The 24,344-nt window shown below is 43.5% G+C and overlaps 1 protein-coding gene across 2 annotated transcripts in view; it reads right to left on the bottom strand.

Moving 5' to 3' along the window:
- Positions 1–24,344, bottom strand: part of SMS (spermine synthase) — a 55,567-nt gene that overhangs the window by 28,974 nt on the left and 2,249 nt on the right. The gene's annotated exons all lie outside the window — the stretch shown is intronic.

The following is a 24,344-nucleotide window of genomic DNA, read 5'->3' as shown; positions in this document are numbered from 1 at the left end:
AAAAAAAAAAAAAAAAAAACCTGAACAAAGTTGTCAGTGTCACTTATCCCTTGTCATGACGAGCAATAAACATTCTCCACCCTGCAAGGAAAGGCGACACAGACCACCAGTTTACACGATGGTAAGAACACAAAAGCCGACCGACCACAAATAGCTGTGCCAAGGATGTTGACATATTCAGCCTAGAGGCAGCATAACAAAATATTCACCCTAAGCAGAAATTAAATAAATGCAAGCACAACAAATGAGACTCCACTTCAGGTTAAATATATTAATGAGGACACATGGTACTAGAAAGGGGATACCTGTCCACTGCTGATGAGTAATACAAATGACAAGCTTTTTTTGTTCCCATGTTTTACAAAACGGATGTGCTGCTTTTATAACTGGAAAAAAATATCCAACAGTAATCCTCAGTAACATAGCTCTAAACGGTAGAAACTGGACAACGATTCCATATGGGACAATCTGCTGGCTTGTAGGTCTCCCCACCCCACCCCCATGGTCCCAGAAGCCAATCCTCCTGTCTCCCATCCTGCCCAGTGTCCTACTCCCAAAAGTGCAATCGGTGTTCCCAGGTAAAGTACATTAACCTCCACAGGTTCACCTGAAGCCAGGATCTTCAAGAACATCCAACATTACAATACTTAGAATAAGGGGTAAATGCAATTTTTTCTTCTCTAGTTCTATCTACAAAGCAGGCATTCCCTAATAAATATAAAACAAAGAACCAAGATATGACAAGAGGAACTACTCTTTACTTTCCCACCAGTCCTCTGAAGGCTGGCTCCTCTGAGGGAAAAAACAGCCTGGTAAATATCAAAACGAAGCATCTCTGTGACCTGAACAGAGGTAAAAGAAAAAAACAAAGAGTCACAGCTGATTGCAGTGTGATTTGCTAAGAAAATTACATTAGAATTTCTGCCATAAACTAAGTAGTGCTGAAACTAGAACTGGGAAGTTAAGGATTTCTTCACTATGCAAAAAGAGTCTATCTCTAGTAACTTAGAACTGTGTTCCCAAGGCCACTGAATGAAGGCTACAAACGGGGAGTTTAGAGGCCAAAGTGGACAGAAATGACTTATTCTGGCCTGCACAGACTTTTTTTTTGAGACAGGATCTCCCTCTGTCGCCCAGGTAGAAGTGCATTGGCGCAATCTCGGCTCACTGCAACCTCTGCTTCCTGGGATTAAGTGATCCTCTTGCTTCAGCCTCCCAAGTAGCTGGGACTACAGGTGCAAACCACGATGCCCAACTAATTTTTATTTATTTGTTTTTTATTTATTATTTATTTATTTATTTTGAGACAGAGTCTGGCTCTGTAGCCCAGACTGGAGTGCAGTGGTGTGACCTTGGCTCACTGCAAGCTCCGCCTTCCAGGTTCACACCATTCTCCTGCCTCAGCCTCCTGAGAAGCTGGGTCTACAGGCGCCCGCCACCACGCCCAGCTTTTTTTTTTTTTTTTTTTTTTTTTATTTGTAGTAGAGATGGGGTTTCACCGTGTTAACCAAGATGGTCTCGATCTCCTGACCTTGTGATCTGCCCGCCTTGGCCTCCCAAAGTGCTGGGATTACAGGCGTGAGCCACTGCGCCCGGCCCATGTCCAACTAATTTTTGTACATTTTTGGTAGCGATGGGGTTTCACCATGTTGCCCAGGCTGGTCTCAAACTCCTGAGCTCAAGCAATCCACCTGCCTCAGCCTCCCAAAGTGCTGGGATTACAGGCGTGGGCCACCGCACCCAGTCCCTGCACAGACTTTTTAAAAGTGTAAATTCGTTGCCATTTAAAAATCAGAAGATTTCACCCTCTCCCACTGTAGTGGGTATAATGGTGGCACCAAAAAGATATATCCACATCTTAATCTCCAGAACCTGGGGATGTGACTTTCTTTGGAAAACGGTCTTTGTAGATGTAATTAAGGATCTTGAGATAAAAGCATCTGGATTATCCAGGTACCCAGACCCTAAACCCAATGACAAATGCCCTTATAAGAGACAGAAGAGAAGATACAGGGAGAAAAGGGGGCAGGTGACATAAGACGGAGGCAGAGATTGGAGTGATTAAGAGCCACACGCCAAGCCCAGGACAGCCAGAAGCGCGCCAGAAGCTGAAGAGGCTTCTGGGGAAGCATGGGCCTGTCACGTTTTGATCTGGAACTTCTGGCCTCCAGAACTGAGAGAGAATACATCTCTGCCATTGTAAGCTATCCAATTTGTAGTACTTTGTTACAGCAACCCTAGCAAGCTAATACACCTGCCCAAAATTCGTTTTCAACTTTAACAATAGCAAACAGAATACTAAAAGTGGCAGTGAAAACATAATTCAATATTCAAAATTGCCAAACAGAGCAGTTGATAGCCCAGCCAAAACTCATGGACAACATCTGGAACAAAACTAAATGACAGAGTGTAACCCTAAATCCCCAAACAGGTATAGGTAGAAATAAATAGGCCACAGCCCTGAAACCTGTGGGGTACCAGCAATTGAGAGAGGAAGAAGAGAAAAAGCAAAGGGACTTCAGACAGCCCTAAGAACTAGAGGAACCCCTTCCAAAAGTCACCAACGGGTGTTCACCCCCAAAGAAGTGGTTTCCTCCCCCTCAGAATGCAGGGGTCTGGCTAGCCAAAGTGAGGATGCAGCTGAAACTTGCAAGGACTTGGGTAGGGCTGGATGTCAGGGTGGTCAAGCCCTACAGATGGCCAAAATGAAAGAGCCTCCAAGAAAAAGTCCCACATCAGGGAGGAACTACCAGCGCAGAATCCACGTCACACTCCCACAGCAGCACAAGCATCTATAAACACTGAGCAGCGGTGGCCCAATGAATCCTTAAGCTCTCATTTGTTCCTAGCAAAACTGTGCCTTTGGGAAAGTCGTTTGGCAGAAAATAATCTAGCTTGCTTTGCTATTCTGAAATTGGTTTCAGGAAATTAAAAGTGAAGGTCTGAATTATATCCCCAGAACTGTAGCATTTAAGACTGAATTCTACTTCACTTAAAAAAGAAAAAAATCTGATTTCAAACTTGGTAAGATAAACCAACCTTGTTCAGTTTGTGTTTGTCACTGAAGCGTGGTTGGCCAGCCCACTGTGGAGGTGGCTTGAGTGTACTGAGCCAGGCAGAACTTTCCCTGAATCTGAAGAGCCATTCTGAAATTAAGCAATCCCTCCTTGGCTAGAACAGATGTTTTCTGTTTTGAAAGCATATAAACAAATCATCACTCCTGGTAAACGGCCTCAAGATGGTTCTGTTGGCACATTACAAAACAGAACCCGAACCCCCATGCTGGTGAACGAACAATCTAGACAAGGCCACCCTGCATGTAATTGACCAGGCTGTGCCGTGAACGAGGACCCTGGCTTGGGTGGCTGAGCTGGGGTGAACCTCATCCCTTAGGCCAAGGAAAGGCGGTGTCTTTGTCTGATCTATGCAAAGGCTTTGACTGCTGGCCAAGCCCAGTGTAGTGGCCATCCCCTTTTTCTAACTGGCACAATTAACAGAAAGGCACCGTGTGGGCTAAAGAAAGTCCTCCGGCCAGGTTTCAAACTGAAGGAAAAACTACACAAGAAATCCGATTTGAAGTATTACTTGTTCCCACACTATAGGTTTACCAGCCAAGTTCAGTAAAAACAGGCCAAAGCTGAACGTGTTTCTGGAAGCTCATTTACCCACAAACCCTATTCACTTGTGTGGCCGCCTGGTCCCTGTGGGCATCTGAGTACGCTAGCCCTGCCAGGAAGGTGTCTGCAGGGCCTTATATGGACACCACCATTTTGCCCACCATTCATCTCCCTTCATCCTCACCTTCTTCCCGATTTGGGGCCTCCCCTGTTACCCAGCCCTTGGGGAAGACACTCCAGGAAGGGGAGCTAGAGCTGAAAACTCCGCAGTAGTATCTCTTTCCAAATCAGGGCTTTTAAAGTGAAAACAAAGCAAAAGCATGAGGTGGCTCACTTAGCCATCTTGATCCCAGGTGCTCAATAAATGTTTGGTGGCAAATAAAAAATTATTTTACTTGGCTGAATTCATCATCCTTTATTACTATATCTTTGCAGAGGTTCAAGAACATCTAGACTAGTGGTTTACAGTCCTAGCTGTGTATTATCATTCACCCAGGGAGGCCAGGCATGGTGTTTCATGCCTGTAATCCCAACACTTTAGGAGGTCAAAGCAGGAGGATCGCTTGAGCCCAGGAGTTCGAGACCAGCCTGGGCAACGTGGTAAAATCTGTCTCTACCAAAAATACAAAAATTAGCCGGACATAGTGGCACGCCCGTATAGTCCCTCCCAGCTACCCAGGAGGCTGAGATGGGAGGAACACCTTAGCCTGGGAGGTGAAGGCTGCAGTGACCCATGATTGTGCCACCTCGCTTCAGCCTGGGCAACAGTGAGACCCTATTTCAAAAAAGTAAGTAATAATAATCACCTGGGGAGTTTTAAAAAATTCCAATGCCACACATTAGGCCAATTAAGTAGAAATGTGGGGTGGGCCCCAGGCATGAGTATTTTCAAAAGCTCCCTGGGAAATTCCAATGTCCAGCCACAGTTGAGAACCACTAATCTAAATCACCCAACACAAAAAAAGGAAAAGAAACCCCCTACCATTTCCATACCAGTTATACTCAACTCACCAAAAGTTACAGAAAATGCTCAATAGAGGGGCTGAAAAAAGTTAGAACTCTTTACTAACTGAAGCCACGGATAACCTGTCACATGCCCCAGAAAATGCTTTGTAATTATTCCAAATTTCAACCATTATGCCTGTCTATGGAACTTGTAAAATGACCAAACAAATCAGACTTGCTCTATCAGGGTTCCTTGATATCAGGGGTAAGGTCAACAACGTGGTAAGAAAGGCTGCCCTGTCTTTCACAGGACTTTGGTAACCCCAGCCATACCCATTAAATGTCAGGAATGCCCTTGCTTGTCAATAAAAGACTCCACACCCCAACTGCCCCAAGGGCAGGAGAGGGGCAATACAATCCCTTGAGAACTACTAGATGCTCTATACACAGGTGAAAAAGAGCCTGAGGTCAGAATATACCCAAACTTGAGAACACAGGATAGCAACGTCGTAAGTGTCCACAAATCAGAAGAAAATGTGAAGATAGATTCAAATGCTAAAAGAGCTCATCACACTACTTTGAAGGAGACACAGTCATCCAAACTAGGCCAATGTTCTTCTTTGGCAGAAGTTCTCAGAAAATTCACTTCAATGGCCAGGCAAGAACAATACATTGTAACTAGTAGATCACTCAGCCTTCCAAAGCGCTCAGAAACACAGTGACCTCTCCCAAGGCAAAACATGTCCTCTGTCTACTGAACAATGCAATGTCCCCATTTCCAGCCCACTGCCTACTTTGTGTGTTTGTTCAACAACAACTTAAAGTGAATAAACTGGTCCAAATTAAATACACCACTACTAAAGGAAGGGAAGGGAAGACAGGAAGGGGAAAAAAAAGAATCAAGGCCTAAGCTTCACCCTCCTGCCTCATTTTCTACCAGGGAACCATTTATAGGCCCGTCTTGGAGAAACTCATTCTTCTGACCCTGAGCATCAGCTCCAGACGCCCAAAGCCCCAATCTGTGTATCTAGCTAGAACCTGCCTCCTGTGCAACTGCTCCCAGCACTGTTCCAATCACAAGTCTCAGATCAAAATCAGGCTTGTTACTTCCCTACTCTCATCGATGGTTACATCACCAGCCACTTAACATTGCCCGTAACAGGCCCCCTCCCACCCCCCAAGCCTCCCACCAGAGCCTACCCCAACCAAACTCGCTGGCCAGGACTTTTCACTTACAGACCTAATTTCCTCATGAAGTAGAAACACTACTTTGTGGGGTTCCTGTATAGAACCCAGAATCAACGTCAGTTTCTTCCTTCCCTCATGGTCTTGTACTGCTATTTAATCACTGATCCATATGGTATGCAGCCCCGTGTGCATAAAGTAGATTAGCTTTACTAGCCAACCTTACTAGGCCAGGGAGTCACTCTGAATCAAAATTGAACCTGGCACAAAAAAAAAAAAAAAAAAAAAAGACATGCATGTTATATTCCTGCTCCTCCTTCAGCCTTGAGAATCTAACATCCTCCTTAACAAACTAAATTCCATTAGAGGCTGCCCTAAGGAAATATGCAATTCTCACACATCCAGAAAAACAAAAAACAACAATAACAAAAAAACCTCTCTCTACTTGTGACCTTGGCTTGTGGCTGTTTTATCAACTTCAAAAACTTTAGCTAAGAAAACTCAGGCCATGAGCACACGGGGCTTTCTGAAGGCTACACAACTCCAACTGTCTTGTGTGTGGTCACCACCCCTCCCCTCAGGCAGAGCCATCAGATTCGACAGGCCAGAGCCTTGACATTCTCCTCTGCAAAATTAGGGGGTTGGAACAGAAGATTTAGCTCTCTCATGGTCAAGGTCATGTATATTTTATCACAGTACACACTGTATTAGCACGGTCATTTAAAATAAGCTTTTATTAATACAGAAAGAAGTAATATGTGTATTTTTAAAATTAGAAAATATAGGCAACGTGCAAAATAAATGTTTTCATTTCTACCACCCTCACTGTGACACTGAATGTAGAACTTCTGATTTGAAATGAGCCTTCTGCTGTTGATAATCTACCTTATTGTATACATGATCTATACATTAAAAAAAAAAAGGAACAGAAGATTTACATTCACATTCCTTTCAGCTCTTTCATGGTCAAGGAGCACCTGGCTTGTGAAAGTGGGAGATGAATTTCTATTCTCGCCAAGCATATTTTCAGTTATGAAGGCTGAAAATTTCATACCTCACTATCAAGCCCCTTTCCCTCCGAGGTCTCTCCCAGAACTGGCTCCAAGGGGTGTCTAGTCATCCCCATCATCGCATCATGCCAAGTGATAAGACCCAAAGCCGAACCTCCAGCCCACCTACTGCTCCAGCAACTGCAGCCCCAGCCACCACAGAACTGCCAAGGTTTCCAGAGCTCCATGCCCTCACTCACACTTTATTCTCAGTGTCCCTACACACACACACAGATATACACACAGACACTCACGCCTTCCCCGCCCGTGCTTACCACTTGCCACCTAAGTCCAAGGGCCCACCTTTGGTCAGGCTTATACCCAGCCCCTTCTTGCCTGCTCCTTTCAGGGATCTGCACTCTCTCCACGGGAAGATGGCGTGCGAGCTGGTTGGCAATAGAGCCAGTCTACAACTCCCCTGCAAGGGGAAGCACAGACGCAGGCATCGTTTCCCCTAAACCCCAGATCCTAACGTCAGATAACCTGACAGCCAGGCTCAGGTTGTGCACAATTTCCCTTCACACATAAAGCAGCTTTCTGATTTTTCTTGATAGACCCCTAAACCTAAAAGAGGAAAGGAAACTGGATTCCAATCCAATTTGAAATCAGGTAGCTGCTTTAAAACCACGTTCAGATGTTTCTAATCTTGATAATAGTGCTGGTTACACAACTGTATGCATTGGTCAAAACTCAGAACTGGTACACTAAAATTTACATAAATTATACCAAGTTAACGAAGTATCTGTTCAGGAGTCAAGTTAAAGAAGTAGCTGTTCAAGAGTCACCAACACCACTGGCATAACCCCTCTGAAAAGAATGACAAAGAGCGCGGCATCCCTCAAGTCTCCTTTTCACCCAAGCCCATGGCTGAGCACTGCCTAAGGGTCTGAGAGCATCTTTTGAACTCAGAATGTGCTAGGTCCATCAAAAGCATGAAGACTGACAGGCAGCAGGTCCAGATTACAGATATCAAGTGATACGCAAAAAAGACTTCAATTTCACAAAAGAAAATTTTAGTTTACAATTAAAAGTTTAACTTAATTTTAAAAAAGGATCTGCCTATTAGACTTCTCAGATATTAGAAGCTTAATGAATTTCTAGGCCAAGCAGGCGGTCCTCTGGCATGCCTTACTTAACAGCTTGGCTTTATAGCCCTATGTCTAGTCCTTTTTACAACAGCTGCATGATGATGAAATGAAGCTCATGACACACAACCCAAGCTGACACGGATGTTCACAGTAGCATGATATGTAATAGCCAGAAAGTAGAAACGACCCAAACTTCCCTCAAGTTATAGATGGAGAAGCAAACTGTGGTTATCCATGCACTATTCAGGCATAAAAGGAACGAAGTACTGATACACGCTACATACAACACGGTCGGACTTTAAAAACACTATGCTAAGTGAAATAAGTGATTCTATTTGTTATGTCCAGAAAAGGCAAATCCTTAGCCATGTGGGATGGCACATGCTTGTAATCCCAGCTACTTGGGAGGCTGAGGCAGGAGAATCGCTTGAACCCGGGAGGCGGAGGTTGCAGTGAGCCGAGATGGCGCAATTGCACTCCAGCCTGGGCAACAAGAGCGAAACTTCACCACAAAAAAACAAAACAGAAGAGGCAAATTCATAGAGATGTAAAGCAGATTAGTGGTTGCCAGAGGCTGGGAAGAATGCGGGGAGGAATAAGGGTCATGGCTAAGGGGCACAGGTTTGTTTTTGAGGTGATGAAAATGTTCTAAAGTTGATTGTCATGATGGTCACACAACTCTGCAAATATCCTGAAAGCCACTGAATTGTACATGTTCGATAAAGGAGTTATACAGTATATGAATCATATCTCAATAAAGCTGTTCCCCAAAAATCCCAAACTAACATGCTGAGCCTTCAGAATCCCACTTACTGCAAGGTTGCCAAGGCAATGGAGAAGTCTCAGAAGTTGGTTTCTCCACTGGCAAGCCACACGTAGAAGAAAGAAACTGGATCCTCATCTCTCACCTTATACAAAACACCAACTTAAGGTGGATCAAAGACTTAAATCTAAAACCTGAAACCATAAAAATTTTAGAAGATAACGATAACATCAGAAAAACTCTTCTAGGCTTTGGCTTAGGCAAAGAATTCATGACCAAGAACCCAAAAGCAAATGCAACAAAAACAAAAATAAATAAATGGGACCCAATTAAACTAAAAAGCTTCTGCACAGCCAAAGAAATAATCATCAGATAACCCACAGAGTGGGAGAAAATATTTACAAACTATGCATCTGACAAAGAGCTAATATCCAGAATCTACAAGGAACTCAAATCAGCAAGAAAAAAAAAAATAATCCCATCAAAAAGTGGGCAAAGGACATGGGCAATAGACAATTCTCAAAAGAAGATAAACAGCCAACAAACATGAAAAAATGCTCAACATCACTAGTTGTCAGGAAAATGCAAATTAAAACCACAATCAGGTACCACCTTACTCCTACAAGAATGACTGTAATTAAAAAGTCAAAGAAATAATAGATGTTGGCGTGGATGTGGTGAAAGGGGAACACTTTTACACTGCTAGTGGGAATATCAACTAGTACAACCACTATGGAAAACAGCATGGAGATTCCTTAAAGAACTAAAAGTAGAATTACCATTGCATCCAGCAGTCCCATTACTGGGTATATACCCAGAGGAAAAAAAGCCATTATTTGAAAAAGAAGGCCGGGCGCGGTGGCTCATGCCTGTAATCCCAGCACTTTGGGAAGCCAAGGTTTGAGGTCAGGAGTTCGAGACCAGCCTGCCCAACACGGTGAAACCCCATCCCTACTAAATACAAAAAAACTAGCCGGGTGTGGTGGCAGGCGCCTGTAGCCCTGGCTACTTGGGAGGGTGAAGCAGCAGAATCGCTTGAACTCAGGAGGTGGAGGTTGCAGTGAGCCGAGATGGTGCCACTGCACTCCAGCCTGGGTGACATAAAGAGATTCTGTCTCAAAATAAATAAATAAAATAAAAATGGACCCAGCTGAGCCATTCTCAGATTGTTAATCCACATAAACTGTGATTATGTGTTAGGTGACTAAATTTGTGGTAATTTACTGTACAGCAATAGAAAACTAATACATACATTCTTATGCAAAAAAAAAAAAAAAAAGTAGTTGGTTTCTCCTCCTCCTCCACCACAAGCTGCCCACCAGGCACGGGCTCAGATGCAACATGCATCAGGTAAAGGGGCTGCAAGGAGTGGTCTTCTCTACCTGTCCCCATCCATCATAGACTACCAAGTATCTGAGTGGCTGCTGTGTGTAGGCACTGTCACTGCACAGTGAGGCGGCTGGTGCCCAGCTCCCACACAGCTTTCCTAACACTAAAGTGCCTGCAGCCAATCTCAGGCCTTCGTGAGGTATGGCTGCAAAATACAGACAGGGGCCAGGCATGGTGGTTCACGCCTGTACTCCCAGCATTTTGGGAGGCTGAGGCTGGAGGATCACTGGAGACCAGCCTGGGCAACATGGCGAAACTCCATCTCTGCTAAAAATACACTGGGCACGGTGGCTCACACCTGTAATCCCAGCACTTTCAGAGGCCAAGGTGGGCAGATCGCAAGGTCAGGAGTTCGAGACCAGCCTGAGCAACATGATGAAACCCCGTCTCTACTAAAAACACATAAATTAGCCGGGCGTGGTGGCGCATGCCTGTAATCCCAGCTACTCAGGAGGCTGAAGCAGGAGAATCACTTGAACACCAGAGGCAGAGGTTGCAGTGAGCCGAGATCGCGCCACTGCACTCCAGTCTGGGTGACAAGAGCAAGATTCCATCTCAAAAAATAAAAAAATAAAAAAAAATAAAAAAAATTAGCCAGGTGCAGTGGTGCGTGCCTGTAGTCCCAGCTACTCGGGAGGCTGAGGCAGGAGAATTGCTTGAGCCCAGGAGGCAGAGGCTGCAGTGAGCTGAGATCTTGCCATTGCACTCCTGCCTGGGTGACAGAACAGGGACAGCGGCGTGAAAAATTTACAGGACTTTAATTTTTATAGAATGGTTTCTGATGTTCACAGAGAAGAGCAACCAGACAAGAAAAATTAACTACAGAAGAAAAACACAACACCAACACAGAAATGACACCCAAGCTCTTTTCATGTAAACGTGCGCTAAGGGAAGCCATATGGGCATGTTTACAGAGTACCAGCCACAATGACTATTTCTTAAAACTCAATGCGCTAAGTTATAGCATAACTTAAATGTGTTGCTAATTATTTCACTGCCCTGCCTTGTCATTCCCACTGCAAGGGAGAGCATTTCCCACGGACAGTAGGACTGCGGAGGGCAGCACCTTGCTGGTTGTCAAGTGATTCAAACTCACCCATCCTCACCCTTCTGATTTAACCCATATGAGAGTCTAGTCAAGACTTAGAAAACAAGGCACAGACAAAAGACAGTATACTAAAGCCTGCCTTTCATCTGGAAGGAGTATTATCTATTAGTCTGTGGCTATGAGACACTGAATAACCAGGCCACTTGACCTCTCCTGAAAGGAATCATGCAAACGACATAAGGTATCCTACGATGCTCTTCAGTGGGCCCGTCAGCTTAAGGACCATGTTATTTGAGAAGAGGAAGGAACTCTGGCCCAGAGCTGAGGAAGACAACCAAGGCAGAGGATTAGGAAAAGAGATCAGAACCCACAGAAAAGCAAGGGGTGGGGGTCATGCTACAACCCAACAGAAAGGAGAAGTTAGAGAAGTAACAAAAAGAAGGTTTTGAGAGGGGACTTGCAGTGTTTGAGGTCAGGGAACAGGAGATGACTTAGGAATGCATCTGGACCAGGTAAAGTGACCAGCCCTTACTTTTAGTTCAAAATTGGCATGTGACGTGTAGAGACGGCCCCAGCCACCAACCTACCTTCACCCCCTCATCACAGAGGGGCAGGCTGAAACAGAGGACACAGGTTGGCCCTGGTCAAATGACAATGGTTTCCTTTAGCTCCGTCCAGAAGGAGAAACAAGATTTCTTTGCCAAAGTAGAAACCATGGGATTGCCAGTTTTATTATCTGGGAAGGATGAAATATGCTTTCTGAGCACTGTATCACTATCACGAACATCCAGCTTTCTTCTCACTAACCTTAACTGGGCAGAATCCCTTACAGGTCATACCATTTTTGTGTTTAAAAATAATTCAAGGCCGGGCGCAGTGGCTCATGCCTGTAGTCACAGCACTTTAGGAGGCCGAGGCAGTCGGATCATTTGAGGTCAAGAGTTCAAGACCAAGCCTAACAAACATGGTGAAACTCCGTCTCTGCTAAAACATAAAAATTAGCCAGCCGTCGTGGTGGGTGCCTGTAATACCAGCTACTCGGGAGGCTGAGGCAAGGGAATCCCTTGAACCCAGGAGGCAGGGGTTGCAGTGAGCCAAGATCACGCCACTGCACTTCAGCCTGGGCAACAGAGCACGACTGTCTCAAAAAAAAAAACAAAGAAAACAAAAAACAATACTTCAGGGGTTCTGTCTGAGCATCTATGCCAGGCTGTGTATCAACAATGAAATAGCATTTCCAAAGATAAAACAGTTTGGACTTTGGGAATTGTGTGTTGTCAAAAAAATATATATCACATTTATATTAGACCATCCTTGATACACATGTTGCTGAGGAGGTCCCTCTACCTTCCCTTCCTGTGGCTTTACCAGAGTACTATTAGCCAAGTCCACATTCAACTGGGCCCCCAAGGAGATTACTCAGCACCTAGGAGGTGCTGGACAAGTAAGTGCCACTGGAGAATAAAGATGAAAGACAAAGGACACAAGTCAAAACTACTCAAACACGGAGAGGGCCGTGCACTATGATGGATTCCAGATGAGAAGGCAGCCATGTGAAGGGCTTGGAAATCTGTACTTCCCAATTTTTCCAGATGGCTCTGAAACAGGCAACCAAAATCATTGCACCTAGATGGTCTAAAGGCAGGGGTGGGCAAGTTTTTCTGTAAAGGGCCACGTGGTAAAGCGTTCTGGCTAAATCAGGTTTCTGTCACATATTCTTTGGTGTGTGTGCTTTACAACCCTTTTAAGATGTAAAGATCATTCTTAGCTGGAGAGTCACACAAACATAGGCCAGATGAGCAGAATCTGGTCCAAGGACTTCAGAACATTCTCAGCATTTGAAACTAGAATAATCTGAGGAATATTTCCTATATTCAAGTTAGCAATTTATTGTGTTGAAAAAAGAACAGCTAACAACCAACATAACTAAGACTCTTGCTTTTTAAGGAATACGTGGAACTAACATTATCAACTAGTATCAACAGAAACCGCATACTAGAGAATGAGAATACTTAAGAGTACCAAATTCCACTTTAAAAATCTCAAATCCCTAATCCACACTAGTACTTCAAGAACCTAGAAAAAGAGAAAAGCCCAAAGCAAAAAGAAAAGGATAACAGCAAAAAAAAAAAAAAAAAAAAAAATCAATAAAATTGATAAAAACTAGAGGAGAAAAAAATTAAGCAAAGAGCTATTTCTTTGAAAAGATTAAGATAAACTCTAGCAAGACTTACAAAGAAAAAAACAGATTGCCGATATTAGGAATAACAGGAGATATCACTATGGATACTCCGCAAGCACCAATAGGATAAGGGAATACTACAACTCTACACACATAAATGTGGCAACTTACGAATGAAATGGGGCAATTCCTCTAAAAACACAAACTAATGAAATAGGAATTAAAAGAAATTAAAGAATGTGTAAGCAGAAACTCAGTTGTATATAAGAAAACCCAATTCCCCCTGAGAAAGAGAAAGAGCTGGAGTCCTTTAAAAATTAACTGCTTGTTTTGCTGTGGCTAGTGAGCCTTATCTCTCCTCCTTTCCCAGGCATTGTGAAGACACTGTTTCTCTAGCTGTGCAGCTGCAAGGTCACTAGACAAACTCAAGTCGTAAAACATGTTTTTCCTTAAAAAGAAAGAAATGATGTAATGCATGTCTCAATTAATTGAATAACTGTCTTTGTTTCTTGCTTCTGTAATATGCTTCCCCCTGCACAGATCTCCCCCTGCCCCCACGAAATGCTTAAAAGGTAACAACTCTGTTCAGGGCTCAGTCCTCTGGATGTTAATCTGACTGGGCCGGTGCACCTAAATAATAAATATCCTCGTGAACCCTATTGGTCTCTCTGATGCCTTATCGATCCTGCTACACTACCACAACTCACCCAATATGAAATAACCTGAAGAGTCCTATAACTGTTAAGGAAACTGAGAAAGGGCCAGGATGGTGGCCTTTAATCACACTTTGGAAGGCCAAGGTACATCAACTGCTTGAGGTCAGGAGCTTGAGACCAGCCTGGGCAACATGAGGAAGCCCTGTCTCTAAAAAAAAAAAATACAAAAATTAGCCAGTGATGATGGTGCGTACCTGTAGTCCCATCTACTTTGCGGGGCCGGGGGGGGAGGAGTGAGGCAGGAAAATGCCTGAGCCCTGGAGGTCAAGGCTGCAGTGAGTTGAGATCACACCACTGCATTTCAGCCTGGGTGACACAGCAAGACCCTCTCTCAAAAAAAAACACTCCAGAAAAGAGATCTTGAGACCAAGATGGTTTCACTGGAGAGTTCTACCAAACATTTAAAGAATTAACACCAATTCTACACAATCTCTTCCAGAAGGGAAGGCCTCCCTATTTTATGAAGCCAGTATTATGCTAATACCAAAACCAGACCAAGACCGTCCAAAAAAGAAATCTATGGATCAATATCCCTCATGAGTATAGACACAAAAATCCTTAACAAAATCATCAGCAAATAGGATTCAGCAATATATATTATATGCCAAAATTATATGCCATGACCAAGTGAGATTTATTCCACGTATACAAGGCTAGTTTAACATTCCAAAAAAATCAATGTGATCCACCATAATAGGTTAAAGAAAAAATCCACATTTTATATTAATTTATACAAAAAATAACCTGACAAAAGCCAGCACTCATTCAAGATAAACACACAAAAATGGGAATAGAGGAGAGCTTTCTCAACTTGATAAAGGGTATCTACAAAAAACCTACAGTTAGCATAATACTCAAAATGGTAAAAGACTGCTCTCCCCATAAGGTCCAAACAAGGCAAGGATGTCTGTTCTCACAGCTGCTATTCAAGGGTAACCAAAGTATAGCCAGCACAGTAAGGCACATAGATTAACGACTTGCCCAAGGTCACACACACTAGTAACTAGTGGAACCAGGATTCAAACCCCAACAGTTGGGCTCCAAAATCCAGCGTTTTTACGTACAACATTGTTATATATACAACAAGAATAAGCAAGCCATTTGTACCACACATCAAAGTGGTTATCTACTTGCCATAGTATCAGAGTTGTATCCCCTCTTTCTTTATATTTCCCTAACCCCATAGTGTAAAATGAGATGATGTAAAAAGACAAATGCACAAACCACTACTTGAACAGTTCCTGCAGCCTTCTGAAGCAAAGCCAGACCCTTTGTTCAAAGAAATAAATCACAGGAACTCCACTAAAAATTTAAGTCACAAAATGCTTTAAAAAAAAAAAAAAAAAGTCCCTAAACCTGACAAAAACAAGCAATGGGGAAAAGATTCCCTATTTAATAAATGGTGCTGAGAAAACTGGCTAGCCATATGCAGAAAACAGAAACTGGACCCCTTCCTTACACCTTATACAAAAAATTAACTCAAGATGGATTAAAGACTTAAATGTAAAACCCCAAACCATAAAAACCCTAGAAGAAAACCTAGGCAATACTATTTAGGACATAGGCAAGGGAAAAGATTTCATGACAAAAAACACCAAAAGCAACTACAACAAAAGCCAAAATTGACAAATGGGATCTAATTCAGCTAAAGGGCTTCTGCACAGCTAAAGAAACTATCACCAGAGTGAACAGGCAACCTACAGAATGGGAGAAAATTTTTGCAATCTACCCATCTGACAAAGCTCTAATATCCAGAATCCACAAAGAACTAAATTTATAAGAAAAACATAACCTCATCAAAAAGTGGGTGAAGGATATGAACAGACGATTCTGAAAAGAAGACATTTATGCAGCCAACAAACATATAGGAAAAAAGCTCATCATCACTGGTCATTAGAGAAATGCAAATCAAAACCACTATGAGATACCATCTCATGCCAGTTAGAATGGTCCTTATTAAAAAGTCAGGAAACAACAAATGCTGGAGAGGATGTGGAGAAATAGGAATGCTTTTACACTGTTGGTGGGAGTGTAAGTTAGTTCAACTATTGTGGAAGACAGTGTGGTGATTCCCCAAGGATCCAGAACCAAAAAAACCATCTGACCCAGCAATCCCATTACTGGGTATATACCCAAAAGATTATAAATCATTCTACTATAAAGACACATGCATACATGTATTTACTAAGCACTATTTACAATAACAAAGACTTGGAACCAACCCAAATGCCCATCTATGATAGACTGGATAAAGAAAATGTGGCACATATACACCATGGAATACTATGCGGCCATAAAAAAAAAAAGAATGAGTTCCTGTCCTTTGCAGGGACATGGATGACGCTGGAAGCAATCATTCTAAGCAAACTAACACAGGAACAGAAAACCAAACACCACATGTTCTCACTCATAAGTGGGAGTAGAACAACGAGAACACATGGACACAGAGAAGGGATCATCATACACCTGGGCCTGTCAGGGGGTGGGGGGCAAAGGGAGGGAGAGCATTAGGACAAATGCATGCAGGGCCTAAAACCTAGATGACAGGTTGATAGGTATAGCAGACCACCATGGCACATGTATACCTATGTAACAAACCTGCACGTTCTGCATCCCAGAACTCAAGCTAAAAAAAAAGTCCTGTCATATTCTTGCATCTCATACCAAAGGGAGTTAATAGTAAGCTCTTTCCTCTTTCTTCTCAACACCAAGCCTCCAGCTCCAAATTAGACAAACCCCCACGTAGGAATAAACACTCGGACTGAGAAACCCATGACCATCTTCCTCAAAATCCCACATGCAACTGGGCCACTTAGCTATTGCATTATACAGTTAAAAGATTCAATGTTAAGCCATTTATAAAACTTCAGCCAGTACTGCAGTGTGCACCAGTAACACTAGTGACTCAGGAGTCTCAGGCTGGAGGATCCCTTGAGTCCAGGAGCTCGAAATCAGTCTGAGCAACACAGCAAGACCCCATCTTTGAAAAACAAGAACAAAAAACTATGCCACTACTGTTTTCCAAAGCATGATCCAAGGCACTGGCCCTGAAAATATAGGTTGAATATCCTTTATCCAAAATGCTTGGGACCAAAAGTGTTTCGGATTTTTTTTTTTTTTTTTTTCCATTTTGGAATATCTGCATCACATTCACTGACTAAAAGTCCCTAATCTGGAAATCCCGAATCAGCATTTTTTTGTGTTATGCCGGTGCTCAAATTTCAGATTTTGGAGCATTTCGGATTAGGGATGCTCAACCTGTATTCTAAGAAAAAGGATTGAGGAACAGTTCTATATTCACCTCTACACTCTAAGGCCAGCAAAGGAATCTGGAATGCCCACAGGCACATAAGTCTTGTTTGAACACTGTGATCTACAGTCCTTCTAGAAGGGAGAATTCAGTATTAAATATAGCAATGTTCTAGGAATTGCCCAGGATTCTCACTGGAGAAATTTTCATTTATGAAAAAAAATGGAGTCATGCAACACAAGTAATTGATATCTTAAATCAAAGTGTCCTTTTAAAATTCTGCTTTAATAACTTAGGGAGGAAGCCCTTTAAATAAAGTAGACCAACCTTCAAAACACAGGGCAACCCATTATTTTCTGCCTCTTCTCTTGCCAGCAGAGCTTTCGTTACCCTTCAAGCAAGTTAAATTCACACCTCTTTATAACTGAGCATCTTTACCCACTGGCACAATTTCAAAGTACTCGGCCCTAAGTATTGCAATTAGTGTGAGGTATTTTATGTATCATTTGACACTCTTCCAAACGTTTTATTGGACAATCCACCCAACGACACAGTGTGTGGGATTTTAGTATCATTAGCACCTTCATGGAGAGGGAAAAATTAAGGTGTGTGTAAAACTACCCAGTCAAGTCAGTTCAGGAATCTAGAACATGCTACTGGCTCTTACCAGCTCCTTTTGAATCTGTGGCTTGGCACGTAAACACATTTATCACCAGTATCACCACTAGCTAGCTCGGTGGCTCCTTCCGGAACACAGATGACAGTGTCAATTTAATGAAATCCAGGCCCACCACACCTCAGGGCCGCAGAGTTGTTTTTCCTGGGGTCTGGAAAAGTGCCTAGTTGTAAGGGTTTTAAAGAGCATTTGTACATGGTTTACAAACGTGGTTTGCAGATTCAATTGAGGTTTTCTGACTTTTCAAAAGAACTGAGTCTATACCACGAAATGGTGGTCGGAGCCACAGTGCACACCTGGAATATGCAGAGACTCAAAAAACTAAACTCAGTAATAACTTTATTGACGTTTTTAAACAGATACTGGTAACTTTATAACTAATCCTTATATGTGAGAGATTAGTATAACCATGGTGATGGCAATTATAAAGCCCATAATTTCAAATCTTCTGGGTATCAAATCCAAAATCAAAAGCTCTAACTTTTTAAAGCTATTAGAGAACACAGCATTTTAATCTTTATCTCCTGAGAAGGTAGCTAAGGCCTGAAACTGCCAATTCAAACACAACGGAGTAAATTACATACTAAGGGGATGAAAAGACTCCCAATCGGTAACTCCTCCACTGCAAACGCAAAAGTGACTTTCTAAAAAAAAAAAAAAAAGACACATTGACTGACTACTGGTTATTAAATTAGAATGTCTCATGCAGGGCTTCAGATTACTTGAAAAAGTACCCCTCCCTTGTTAGCCAAGATGGGGGTCACTCCTAGTGCCTTGATTATGGGTCAATTTCTTAAACAGCTGTCATTCCTTCCAAAGCATTTTAAATACTGAACTACCCAATGAGAACTAGATGAGGATTATAGATATAAAGTAGAAACTAAAGTCTTACCATATGCTACCTCCATAGGTTTAAGGAAATCGGTATGACTTGGAAACTACAACCTAAAAAGAATCATTACGGTTTACTCAATTTTTTAATGGCAAGCCCACAAAACTAATTCCCGGCAACATGAGGTTATTCAGCCTGGAGTCATATAGAGCATAACCTGTGCAATTAAGAATCTTTTGCAGAATTGGGAAAAGAGCATTTAAAAAAAAAATCACAAAGCAAAAGTGCATGCCAAAGGAAGGCAATGCCAACAAGGGATCTCCTGGAAGCAGCCCATAAAATATTTTCAAACACAATTAATGCATGAGAATTCCTATGTAAAGCACACACAAAAGTCTTCTCCAAAGCTGTCAAATACTGAGTCCAGGTGCTTCCTGGCTACTGAGAAGCACAAGGAATATACTGGGGGAAGAGGAAAAACCGGGTAGAGATTGACCATGTATGTGTTGATACAGAGCTTAGACTTCATCCATGGGGTAATAGGGACCCACGGAAGGGTTTTTAAATGGGAAAAGGGACAGGGATCCTGTTGAGTTCCCAATGATCGAGCCCATCCCCAAATGGAGACAAATGGGGGGGATTGTAGCCAGGAAACTAAAGTAAGGAACAGGTGGTGAGCAACAAATTTGATAACACTGGCAGGCAGAAGCCACAGGACTTAGTGACTGACTAGGCTGACTGGTTGGGCTGAGTGAGGTAGGTGTGCCAAAGGTTTCAGACAAGTTTTTGTTGTTGTTGTTGTTTTAAATAAGGAACCTACTAGAGGAGTTCTCATGCTTTAATCAGTAACAGAATTACTGTGAGGCAGATGATTAAACACGCAAAATCCAGGAACTCACCCTCCTCCACCAACCGTGATTCAGTCCGTGTAGAGTAGGGCCCAAGCATGCATTCCCCACTCCCAGTCATCAGCCTCGGAAGGCTTCATTGTTAAAGCAACAGCGCCTGGGCCTGCGGTGATATCACAATGGGGGATTAAAGTGTAGTGGGATGGGATAATAATGCTGAAGGAGGGAGAGGAAGGAAGCTTTCTCTACTCTTGAGAAAGCTAGATGCAATCTGAACTACATTGTTTAGGTTTTATTATTTAGACAGTTATAGCTATTTAAAACACACAAAGAAGACATGCTTCCACCAGAAGGCAGCTCAAATGCAGGGGAGCGTGGCAGCTGGTTAAAAAGAGCGATGGTTCAGGAAATCAGGGAGGGAAGGTTACCTCAAACCATAGGCTCAGTTGAGTAGGAAGCGATGACCAAGCTCCTGACAGACCCCAGCGCCAACCTTAGAGAAAGACAGGGCCCATCCTCCTTCCCTGCCTAACAGTTTGGGGGCGTAACTGACACTTCCAAGAAGGACCAGGGAAATTTTGCTGATGATCTGTCATCCAAATTACTGAAATGGTCTAGTATGAATTTAAACCAGGGTTTTTCTGTCTGGGCACTACGGGCATCTTGGGCTGTCAATGCTGTGGGGGAGTTGTCCTGTGCACTGCAGGACGTACTAGATGCTAGTAGCATCTCCCCAGTTGTGACAACCAAAAATGTCTCCAGAAATTGCCAGACGTCACCCACGGAGGGAAGCACCCACATTGAGAATCACCGCCTTAAACGAAGAGGCTTCAGAATCGTGGAAGCAGAATCAGCCTTCCAATCAAACAGACATGGCTTTGAATTCCAGCTCTGCCACTCAAAAAGTAAAAAACCTCAAGATTAGGCCTATTTATTTGTCTTTAAAATGGGGATAACAAGACCTAGCCAGGGTTATTTTGAGAATTTACCTAAAATAATGCACAAAGCACTCAGAGCGCCTAGCCCCTGTGGCAATTACTAAGTACAACTTTTATGTTTTCAAATAGTTCAAAGAGCCGCTTTTGTTTTTGAAGAGTAACCAGGGACATGTGCCTCCAGCATTGGCCTTGGGTGGAAACCTACACCCCCTAAAAGGAACATACAATACACAGAACGGGCTGTCTCAGTCCTCCCCCTCCCCAGCCTGGGGGACTGAACCTGGGGTCCCTGGATGCCCAAGGGGCCAATGGATACAATTCAGGGGGCCTGTGAACTTGAATGGAAAAACACACAGACTTCTTTTCACTAATAGAAATTTAGCACTTTATTCAGTTATGCTTGGAGGCCAAAAAAATCACACATTGTCAACTACACCTGGTCACTGTCACAAAAATCAGGTTTTTCTCCTTGCCTAACAATGTTAAATATCAATTTTGCTCAGCTCTACTTATGAAAGTTATTAGCCTTGCTGCTACATCTTGTTATTCGATGTGTTAATAAAGAAGCACATGGGCTGGGCGCGGTGGCTCACACCTGTAATCCCAGCACTTTGAGAGGCCAATGCGGGTGGATCATGAGGTCAGGAGTTCAAGACCAGCCTGGCCAACATGGCGGAAACCCTGTCTCTACCAAAAATACAAAAATTAGCTGGGCGTGGTGCCGCGTGCCTGTAATCGCAGCTACTCCAGAGGCTGAGGCAGGAGAATTGCTTGAACCTGGGAGGCAGAGGTTGCAGTGAGATCGTGCCATTGCACTCCAGCTCTGGGCAACAGAGGGAGACTCCGTGGCCGGGGGGGGGGAAGTGAAGCACATGTTACCATACCACACGGTGGGGGTTTTATATTTTGAAGATTGACTTATTTTACACATTTAAAATTCTTACTCTGAGAAGAGGTGCACAGGCTTCCCTGTTGAGGGTCAAGGGTACAACAGAACCCCCTGCCCCAAACCTTCTCTGCTAAGCCCGTAATTCCCAAGTAGCCTTCTGTTCTTAAATTATTAAACAAGGTTTGTTATAGAATTTGTGAATTTGAGCGACACAAATCATATAGCAATGGTCCAAATGACAGACCTAACAGTATCTGCCACGTTTCTGAATTCTGGACCATCCTCATAATCCTACAAGGTAAATGAGTGTCTCACTTTCCCCTAATGGACGTGAACCAGCATTCCACATTTACCATAACATAAACTTGGTCTATTTAATCAGTGTGTACCAAATATCTACCACGTACCAGAGTTGTCTCCAGGATACAGACCCTGGTGGAGGTCTGCCTTCAAAAGATATGCCCAGCCCAGGGGAAAAAAATGGACATAGGATTGCTAGACCTTTTCAGAGCTGGCTGGCCTGTTAGAGACCTTCCACTCCAACATGGCAAGAAGAGGCTACAGCAGCTCACTCACCATTGTTTTTGTGTGCGGGTTTTGCTTTTTTGAAACAGTCTCTCTGTCGCCCAGGCTGGAGTGCAGTGGCACGATCTGGGCTCAGTGCAACCTCCACCTCCCTCGTTCAAGCAATTCTCTTGCTTCAGCCTCCAGAGTAGCTGGGACTACAGGCACAGGCCACCAACACCCGGCTGATTTTTGTATTTTTAGTAGAGATAGGGTTTCACCATGTTGGCCAGGCTGATCTTAAACTCCCGTCCTCAGGTGATCTGCCCACCTCGGCCTCCCAAAGTGCTGGGATTACAGGCATGAGCCACCACGCCTGGCCCTTGTTTGGTTTTGAGAGAGTTTCACGCCATTATCCAGGCTGGAGTGCAGTCTCGACTTCCTGGGCTCAGGGGATCCTCCCGCCTCAGCCTCCTAACTAGCTGGGACTACAGGTGCAGAAAACCTACCACAACTGGCTAATTTTTTTTTTTTTTTTTTTTTGTACAGACAGGTTTTCCCCATGTTGCCCAAGCTGGTCTTGAACTCTTGGACTCAAGCACTTCACCCACCTCAGCCTCCCAGAGCGCTGAGATTACAGGCATGTGGCATCGCACCCGGCCTCTCACTCACCCTCTGGATACCCAGGCATCCTGCCTAGCACATAGGGCTAGGAACAGATCACATTTCCTCCACCAGCTCAGATATGCCTCAACTATCTAAACATGGGACAAGTTTATTCCTGTTAGCCTCAGGCTAAGTCACAAAATGTTTTTTGGGCTCAAGAGTCCTTAGAGTCCAATACTTCACTTACAAGATGACCACAAATGAGTTGTTTTTTTAAAAGCAAAAATAAAATTTTCCTGGGTTACACCTCATCAGCCAGAACACTAAACCAGCACCAAGCCCGACCTACAGTTGCTCTTGGAGGTCTGGTGGCTGCTGCGTTCCCAACACAGTAACAACATAATAACTAAGTGGTTCAAGTTTAATTCCACTAAAATCACATCATGGAACTGGAACATTAGAAAGGATTACTGACAAACGGGGAAAAGAAGAACATGAATCCAGGCTCCACAGGCATTTGACTCACCCTTGAGTCACATCCAATATTCACATGCCAAGAGTAATGCCTTTTGACTCATTATCAATTAAATGTTTTTGGAGACCTCACAAGTCGATTTTTCACCAAGTTCCCCTTACTAAAAACTAAACGAACTTAGATCCCAGTCTAGCCAGGATCTCTTTATTTTTCAAATGTGGATACTGACAGGGCGATGTGCTTCACCCCAAATAAAGTGATGGGAGAGAATACAATATGAATCGCAGTTCTTAGCCCAGAACACTTGTAATGACTCAAGGTCTGACAGATGCGTACATACACACATTCCCCACCCCCCCCCACACGTAATATTTCTTTCTAGAATGTTCACCTTGCCATCAAAGCTTTCTCATCTTTAAGAACAGACTGGGAATTAGAATATTAACAGCTTATATTTCATCTTTCCCTCTTAAGAACGTTCTATTCTGATCTATACACGTCTTTATCGTCAATCTTTTTACTTCCTCTTTGCACAACTAAATTAAGATGCCACTTTCACACCTTTCCAACTTAAAAAACGCCAGTTTCTCCTCCTCCCTCCCACACTATACATCCATGGTTCTCCTGGACAGTGTCAGCCCAAAATGTTAAAATTCTCTCGCTTTTTCTTCATTCGCTCTTTTCTCACTTTAACAAAACAACAAAAACATCCTATTGTGAACCAGCACTTCAAGAGGCTAAATCTAAATTTGGCCAAGGAGGTTTAAGGACAAAGGGAAGTGCCAGAGTCTTTGGGCCCCATGCTGAGATCACCCTCCTTAAAGCATAAAAGAAAACCCATGGACAGGCCGGGCACGGTGGCTCATGCCTGTAATCCCAGCCCTTTGAGAGGCTGAGGCAGGCGGATCGCTTGAGGCCAGGAGTTTGAGACCAGCCTGGCCAACATGGTGAAACCCTGTCTCCACTTAAAAAAAAACAGAAAAATTAGCCGGGCGTAGTGGCGGGCACCTGTAGTCCCAGCTACTCGGAGAGGCTGAGGCAGGAGAATGGCGTGAACCCGGGAGGCGGAGCTTGCAGTGAGCCGAGATTGCGCCACTGCACTCCAGCCTGGGCGACAGAGCGAGACTCCATCTCAAGAAAAAAAAAAAAAAATTAGCTGGGCGTGGTGGCTCGAGTCTGTAATCCTAGCTACTTGGTAGGCTGAGGCACAAGAATTGTTTGAACCCAGGAGATGGAAGTTGCAGTGAGCCGAGATCGCACCACTGCACTCCAACCTGGGCGACAGAGTGAGACTCCATCTCAAAAAAAAAAAAAAAAATAAGTTAAGAAAACCCATGGACGATA

This window comes from Hylobates moloch, unplaced genomic scaffold (assembly GCF_009828535.3).
Source record: "Hylobates moloch isolate HMO894 unplaced genomic scaffold, HMol_V3 SCAFFOLD_7, whole genome shotgun sequence".
NCBI lineage: Eukaryota > Metazoa > Chordata > Mammalia > Primates > Hylobatidae > Hylobates > Hylobates moloch.
Note: the sequence above shows the minus strand (reverse complement) of the source record. Positions and strands in the feature narration are given on the sequence as shown.